The sequence below is a fragment of the Atractosteus spatula genome, chromosome 1 (genome assembly GCF_055471065.1).
Source record: "Atractosteus spatula isolate fAtrSpa1 chromosome 1, fAtrSpa1.hap1, whole genome shotgun sequence".
Taxonomy (NCBI): domain Eukaryota; kingdom Metazoa; phylum Chordata; class Actinopteri; order Semionotiformes; family Lepisosteidae; genus Atractosteus; species Atractosteus spatula.
Window position 1 is genome coordinate 56,467,214 of NC_142706.1, and position 9,439 is coordinate 56,476,652.

The following is a 9,439-nucleotide window of genomic DNA, read 5'->3' on the forward strand; positions in this document are numbered from 1 at the left end:
CATCCCATTCAACTTTTCCATTACCCTGCATTGGATAAAGCAATATTAGAAAATGGATAGATGGACTATATAATAGTGACATTATGATTTGTGATTAGCTCCCCAGTTTACTCAGGAATATCCGAATAATCTATTTCCTAAGTAATATAAACTTATTTTACTAATTTAAAAAAATACATTTTAGATGAATGAAATGGTACATAGTGGTCACATACAGCAATTAGAGTTTAGATTTTTCCATGACAACAAACAATATTCTCTACTGAGATAATACACCTGGCCATCAAAAGGTTCCCAGGTGGAGTGAGGCTAAATTACCAGTAAATACTCAGTAAATATGCCAGTAAATACTCAGGACAAAGACTACCCCATCTACAGTCTTCAGACGTTAATGTTACAGATGTTGTAGAGTTTGTTCTAGGAACTCAATTGTCAACATTTTAACTGAGACATACAAGAAAACGGGTGTGACACTTAATACTCAAGAGACTGAGGTCCTCCATCAGCAAACTTTCAACATACAATTCCACAGACAAACCAGCATTACCAGCCTCTCACAAGCCATTTAGCCAACCATGTCATTCAGATGTCTAATACAAGACTTCCAAGGTGCATAGTATTTTCCAGGCTGAGGTGGCACATGCTCACGTACAGGCCAGAGAACAAATTTCTAAGATGCCCAAAATGAAAAAGTGTAACATTGTACAGGAGCATTTCCCACCTTAGATGGGGAAAGATGCTGTTGCAAGATTCACGGCTCCTTGAAACCATACAATGTCACTTTTATAGTAGGAGGACAGGAACAAATGGCAGAAATAATGTGTCTAGGACTTGATCAGTATCCTAGATCCCCTGCTCTTCTGCATAGCAGCACATGCCAAACTGCAACATGGTCTGACTGTCTTTCATTGACCTCATCAGTCATTTTCAAACACACAGATAGAAGCTGGATAATATAATTGATGTAGAACAATTCAAGGTATGGTCATATTTCAAGGACACTTGGTAGCTATGAGAATCAACTGCATTTTACAAGTTATGTACACTTCACAAAGTTTCCAAAATAGGATAAGATCAAAAGGAACCAATCTTTAATCAAAAGTCAAGAATGATATTAGAGATGCCAAGTTGATGCAAAAAAGAACACAGGTGTTGAAACTAAAAGTAATTAAGAATTGTATTTTTTTCTTGTATTATAACAAACAAACAAACAAAAGAAAGAATTATAAAGTTATATGTTTTTTAATGATTAAATTTTAGGAAATGAATACATGTGTATATTGCACATACTGCATATTGAGGAAGTGCTGAAAAGCTATTACAGTACATCATTTATTTACACAAAATATCCTTTATTTTACATAGCTTTCTTGTGGGTCAAATGTTTATGTGTTTGACCACATAGCAAAAGCCTATTCACATTTAAAATGATCAGTTTGAACATACTGTAGATTTAATATAAATGGATAAAACAGTAAACACAAAAGTAAACACATCATTGTCTGGTATTCTGGTCATACAGTATGTGTCACAGGGATCCGTTGTAAAAAAAATCTTAAGTTGGAAAATCAACTAATCATTTCAAATATTTTTTATGTCATCTTTATTACTGTATACCTTGGCTCCAGATGCAATAAATTCTTGCTCAGTTAAGCTCTATATGACTATTTAACAATCTATTTAAGTTTAAGTATTTCAGTCTTTGTCATAACTTTATTGTTCAAATGTATTAATGGTTCCAAAACAAGTTTGTTTTTTATTAGCTAAATAGAAATGTATTTTGTACAATTAAATTTATTCCACTCTCCTCTGTGTACATGTGGGCCTAGAATAAATCAAATGTCTGATCTCTGAAACCTAGGTCTTGAATCTAGATTTTCTACTACTCAAACACGATGCCTGTAAAACTTGGGATTGGTACTGAAGGTGGGTCACAGTCTGCACTGTTTAGAGACCTGTAAATAGCAAAAGGAACTAATAATGCAGCAGTATTTACTTCTATAATCAACAATTCAGTTTTTGAACACATTTTTTTGTTCAGATAGTCAGCTTTTTAGTTCAGGTTATTGTTGTTGACATTTTAGTATATAAAAATGCAATAAATATCCTTTTACTGGAAGAATTTAAGGGGTAGGGTTAGGTGTGGGAGAGGGATGACCTCCCCTTCTGTGGTACTCATGTTAAGTGTTTGGATCTCATCTTCTTTACTATGTCATCTGCTTGCTGGATGCCTTTCTTTCATCCTACTGGTTAAAAAACAATGATTGTTATAATGAAAAGAGGGAATATCACCATGGTCATATACAGTATGTCATCATTTATACTGTATATAAGCCACAAAATTAGTAATAATTTTTCTTTACAGGTCTGTCGGGCGAGAGAGCATGAAAGCTCCATTTCTGTCCGCCAACAAGTGCAAAAGGCTAAAGATGTGCTGGAGCTCAAAATTAAAATGGTTTCTGCTTTGTGATATTACTGCTTATTATTGCAGTATTACTGCTTCATAGCACAGGGGACATGGTTTTAATTCCAGACTTGGGGTGCTATCTATGTGAAGTTTGTACTGTATGTTTTCCCTTTGTTCCTGTGGGGTTTTGCAGGGCGCTCTGGTTTCCTCTCACAGTCCAAAGACATAGAGAATACCGGTATGTTAATAAGCTTCTTGGAAAAGTGGCACTGGTATGAGTATGTGTGTGTCTTTGTCTGTTTGCACCCTGCAATGGACTTGCATCCCATCATGGCTCTCCCACGACCCTGAATTGGATGAAGCGGTTAGAAAATGGATGGATGGATAAACCTCAAAACACACTGTAGCCAGTCCTCCCATTATTATCATTCTCCCATTCTGCGCTGTACATAAGGAATTACAACAGTCATCGTGAAGACTCTGGATATACCGTACAGTATAACAATTACTCTTACTGAAGAGCATAGTATAAGCCTCAGAAGAAGGCTGCAACATGATCCAAAGCTACAAGGATTGTGATAGTAGACCAGAGCCTCTTATACCTGGAGATAGATTTGTGGATTGGAAAAGGCAGTTCTATACCTGTATGAGAGACCTCCTGGGTAGCTATGGTTGCTGCTTGAAGTTGTGTTAGTGGGACCAGTGGGGGGCACCCACCCTGTGGTCTCTGTGGGCCCTAATGCCCCAGTATAGTGGCTGGGACACTATACTGTAGTGGGCAGCATCTTTTGGATGAGATGTTAAACTGAGGTCCTGTCTCTCAGTGGTCATTAAAAATCCCCGGGCATTTCTTGATAAGAGTAGGGAGCTTTCCCAGTGTCCGGGCCAAATTTCCCCCCACAGCCTTTACTCCCCATGTATGATTGGCTTGCACTTGGCCTGCAATGGACTGGCGCCCTGCCTTGCGCTTGTTGGTTGCTGGGTAGGCTCTGGCTTCCCATGACACCATATGGTATAAAGTGGTTTGGCAAATGACATGACATGATAACATGTACTATAGTTGCATGAATAATCCTACACAGGAGGTTTCAGAGAAGATAAAAGACAAACTTTAGGCTTTAGTGTGATACTGTAAGTTGTTATCAAACCCTCTCCTAACATAATGGACTAAAACCTTCTAACACAAAAGGAACCTCTCCCAGCACACAAAGGGACTAAAACACAAGATTCACAAAAGGGTGTTTAAGGGCTTGCCCCAGGCTTACTTCTGAAATTCCCCTGAGTGATTCATTTGGCAGGTAACCAAGAAAGGTTACCACTGCACTAAGGAAATCAATCAATTTTGGAAACATCTACCTTATCATAGTGCCGCTTTGTAAACCATAGGATCAGTGGTACAGAACTATAATGACTAGCTGCAAATATAATAACAACAATAATTAATTAAACCCATGAAACAGGTACACTGTTTTACGGATTGTATAATTTATTGTTACTGTATATCACTATGGTTGCATTGACAATATTGAGTAGGTTGACATATGTAAAAACTGAATTAAAATTAATTAAAATGAATTCTGGCTTACATTATTTTTCTTTTTTGCTGTATTATTATTATTGTTGTTGTTATTGGCCATCAATTTCCCTTCGGGATAAATAAAGTCTTATCTATCTATTATTGTTATCAAACACTGCAATACATTAATTTTAGGTCTCTTTAATTTTCAAATTATTTTCATCATATATAGAAATACAGTAGCATCCATTAAAATATTTAAATTTAAGCCTTATGAATATTTGGCTAGGAAAATTTATAAGTATCTTGAAATACTAGTAACCGAATGTATTAGGTGGGACTATGAAAGCCCACAGAAGCTAACACAGCAAATCAATGGCAATAGCATGTTTTAATTTTCCTATAAACTGAAGAAATTGAGATTGCCCTGGTTTTACTCACAGGGAAATAGGTTTCTTGCTTTTTGTAGGTCTTTAATCGGAGAAAATGACAAAAAAAAATATATGTTGCTGCTCTTTATTGATATGCTTATTACACTTTAATTCTACTGACTTGTCTTATCTGAATGTCTTATCTTTTTTATTGGTCTTATTTATTGATTACTATTTGGCAATTGTATGATGGGCTGTGTCGACCAAAACTCAAATGGAAATGGAGTGGAATGCAAAGGCTGTATTTCTTCTGAGGCCCTGTCTTTGATTAATGTTGTATTTAAATGTTTTTTTAAATACAGATTTTTTAACTGATTACATGTTGTAGATTTTGTTATTGTACTTGAGTGAATGCTTTTCGCTTTTCTTATTCGCTTATTCGCTTTTCGGTATTGGAGATTACAGGATGCATCTGGGTTTGCAATTTTTATTCATGCTGTCTGGTGTCTTTTAGAGTTTCTGAAAGAAGTCTATAACGGCCACAAAAAACATAACTATATAAAATCAGCATGTTAAATTAACATCTAATGTGAAATATGATGCTGACAGTGATGTCCTGGAGATAAAGGCTGCCTGCTGTATTTTATAGATGGTACTGATACTCCACCCCTATGATGGCTACATGGCTGTTGTCATCTTCTGACATTAAAAACGTGCTTCTCACAAAATTATAATATAATAAATTAATAATGGCCAGAGGAGGCGGTTCAAAGATACTCTTAAGACCTATCTTACAAAAGGACAGATCAACATTGCTAGCATTGCTAGCCGGGAAGTCTTAGCCACGAAACGTCCCCTTTTGACCCGCATGACCCATCAGGCGGCAACTCACTTTGAGACCAACTGCCTTTCTGATGAAGCAGACAAAGGACGACGATGGAAGAAGAAGGAGGAGACCCCAGATTTGTGGAAGCCACTCCAAAACAGGACTCTTGCCCCCACTGTTCTAAGATTTGTGGCTTGAGGATTGGACTCCTCAGCCATTTAAGGACGCACAAGTAACCCTGATGGATGTCAGTTTCAAGTGACTGCCGATGAAACACAGCTGCACTGGCTAATGAAGGATGAGCCACAGCTAAGGGACACTAAACATCCCCAGAAGTGGAGGATTATTCTACCGGCAGTCCCAGAGACGATTGAACCTGAGTGGAAGGCTATTGGTTTCCCGTCATTTTTATTTTCTTTTAGCCTGTGCCGTCATTTGTCTCTAGTGGGGCAGGCTTACCTTTTCACACAATGAGTTTGTATTTGGCCTTGTGCTCCCTGCCTGATCTCCCAGACTGGAACCTATTAAATAGGTCCAGTCTGGTCCCCACCGCCAAGCGGGTTCTTTTTCCAGGCTGTACCCCTTTAGATAGAGTCCAGCCTGAGCGCCGCTTTACTCAGTGGTGCATTTTTCTGTTTTTCCTTTCTGTTTTCTTTACTACAGTAGAGTCTTCCACTTTATTTCTTCACATTCATATCAATACAATGTTCAAACCAATAGTTTCTTTCTGTCCAAAAATATTCACAGGGTATTTTAATGGTGCTACTTTGTCTTGATATTGCCTGTTGTTTAAAGTTACATTTTAATTGGCAAAACCCATTTTTTAAAAGCATGGGATGCAATGGACTTTGTTTATTCTAAGGGGATGAAACTCTAAAAAAAATATGCAGCACATCTGCTCCGTTTGCTGTTGCCATTCCACACTTCATCAAATCATTATTCACCAAAACTCAAAGTAAAAATCAGAAACAGTGCAAAAATGTTACTGCATTCTTCCCACTGCAGAGAAGATAATGATAATTGACATGTGCTTTTAATTTCTTATGAGTCATTAATACACTGTAAGCCAGGCACACATGCACTACGATAAGTAAAATTAGTCTCGGAGATTGCATACTTTCAGGTTTCATCATCTTAATTACAGTATGTTTTTATTTTTCTTTTAAGTAAAAAGCTCAATATGCTATATTGTGCCTCCCAGAGTTATAAAAAGCTCTTTTTAATATAAAAAATAAGGTGCTGCTAATTCTTTTTCAAACAGCCTTTAAAAGCAAAAGTATATACTTTATATATTGTATGTACTATCAGACCAAGGATTTTGAGAATGACTCCATTCCGTGTAAGCCCACATTCAGCAGTGAGCAGACCTACAATGTAATGCAGATTCCCAAATGCCTCATGTCTCCAAATGTCTGTAAATGACACCACCTATCCCCACAGCCGCAAAACTGCATGAGATATACAGTATACAATGGTTCAACAGTTTTTTGCAATTTGAATTACATTTCTTTTTGGTGCTTCTTATCAACCAACCAGTGTCTTGAGACTGTCTGAATTGGCACATCAGCCAGTTATGCTGTTGCCTTCAGTGAAAAGGAGAATGCACCAACAAGTATACCTCTCTGTGCATGCAGGCTTAAATTCTGTTTTTCTCAGTTTAATTACATCTCATCTTGCTAACAAGCTCTTTGGACCTTTTTTAATCAGGGTGTTGACAGAGTGTTATGTCCCCGTGTGTGTCCGTATGTTTTGTTTTTTTTCCCACTTCCTGTATTCAGGTAACCCTCCCCCTCATTGGTCCATCATTATACTGTACCATTGCTGCAGTTGTGACGTCATTATCATCTCTACTCCTAGCCAATCAGAAACCAAGATCTACAGTTTAAATACCGAAGAAGTTCCGACCTCAAGAGTTCTGGCTCAACTTAGAACGCTCATTGTTCGACCTTTTGCTTGTTTTGCTAGCTTTGGCTTTGTTTTGCTTGTTTAGTTTTGTTTGTTATTTGTGCTTGTATTACCTTGCTCGTTACTCCTTATTTGTTCTCGTTGTACCCCGTTCCTGGCTTGTGTATTGTGTAATCGCGTATTACACAACCATTGTATTTTCCACCATTTTGCATGTTCACTCGCGTTTGTATTTAAATTTGTTTGTACACTTGGGGAAAAGGTAATAGGTAAGATCATCGGATATATATTGCACACGTAGGTTTGGTTTAGTCTAGACACACTAAGTTAGGGGCATGTGCCATTTCTGTTTTTTGGTTCTGGTTAGTCAGTGTAGGAAAGCTAGCATGCGTGAAGACGCCAAAGACCTTTTGTTCTGTGCTTTTGTTTTGGTTATTCAGGTCAGATCTCACTATCACTGTATTAGCAAGGGCCAAGTTCCTTTTCCCTGTGTGTTCTTGTGTCCTGTAAATACATACAGATGCAGCCATTCAAAGTGAGCGGTACAGACACGTACCGCAGGTAAGATGACACGGGGTACCGCGGTGCGTGATTGGTTGACCGACAGGGGCACTCGTGGTCCGTTGGTCTGTCGTAGAAAGACTTACTGTAAACGTCTTTACTGTGCCCGTTGTAGATATTGAATTTTACCACTGAAGGGAAATCTTAGTAGCTGAGCATAAAAAGAATAGGAGCATACTGTAACGCGTGTGAAGGCCATAAACGATATTAATTTTGGAACATAAACATACAGTATATAGCTGGTCTTGGTACTTTAAAGAAAAAAATACACACCAGTATTCCATTTCTCCCTAAACATTGTAAGCTTCGAAGTCCTTAACTAACGTGATACCGGAGTCAACAAGCATACTTTTAGAATTTGATTAAAAGGGAATATAATATGGAATCGCATATCTAAAGAATTTAATAACGGTATGATTATATCCGTGTACTGCGACAGGGCTGTGTAGGGCTGTTTCGCCTGCCTGTTCATGTGAGCTGTCTTGTAGCCTACTGGTTTAGGTGCATGACTACCAACTGGCAGGGTGTGTGTTCAAATCCAGCTAGTGCTGGACTTTTCTTTTAACAAACATTTCTTCGAAAAAATAGGTAAGCGATATTATGGACAATCAATTGACTTTTATATTTCAAAATATCGCAACATGATCGATATTTGCGATATTTTGAACATATCTTCCCTTCTGACAGCGGTTCCTGCTTCTACTGTGTGTGTGTGTGCAACAGAGTAAATTTTTATAGAGAAATGGAGGCTGGACAGTATGCGTTACAATATAAACATTTATATTGATTTAAATCGTGTTCTGATTTAAATCGCAAACACGTGTTTAATTATGTGTTTTTAAATCATAATCAGGCTAATGCATTTCTACATTTTCTGTATGAACCAGCTTAGAGGTTCATACAGAAAGACAGCTTGTGTTTAAATTGAGTGTAAGGTAATTTATGCTTCTAAAGTCATGGTCAGCATTTATTATTGTACTGTGCTGTAAACTTTTTCTGTGCCTAGTCACATTATTTTATAGCGTTTTTATTGCGTTATTAAATCCGGTGGCGCTGTGTGTTAGTTTCCTGACTCCCATTATTTAAACTGCGACACTGATCATTCATCTCTAAATAAACTTTATTTTATATAGCGTTTTAAGCGAATAGGTAATTAGATTGCTCATAAACCTAATCGCTTTTTCTACATAAACACAGCGTGATTGCTCTCTGAAAATGCTTTTCCTTAAAGCGATTCTATTGAGGGAGTAGCCCAGCTACCACTTAACACTGTACTTCCTACTTTGAATACCTGTGAGACCGGTTTAATTCGTCACAGCCAGCACTCCGGGAGTTCATATTGCTTGACTAATTTTAAAAACTAAGTTATAAATGCAAACACTTCCTCGGTGCGCTGCTCTGGTACGCCGGGTCTTACACAGTGCCTGTCGGCAGTAAGCGTTACAATATACATACCCAACACTGCTTGTACCCATCTGTCATGCAAATAAAACACCTTGAATTGAATTGAGGGAGAGAGGGGGGTAGTGGGACAGATATACTGTAGACAGACTCAAGGCAAATAAGATACTTATGGGTACGCAGGCATTCACGACAGCAACATACGAAACGTTTGCACGTACTGTATAGTTAAGTTATTACTTGGTTTTCAAAGTGCAACGAAATACAATATTGTTGTTGCTGCTGTTCTGGTTGTTTTTATCCCGTAAAGCGTTTTGAGAAGCCACCTTTAAAGGCGATATATACTGTAAAACCGCTGATTCTTATGGAATGTGTTCTGCAGGAGATTCAAATTTTTATTTATTTATTTTTTAATCGCGTATCTTAGGAAATTATTTATTGTCTTCATATTT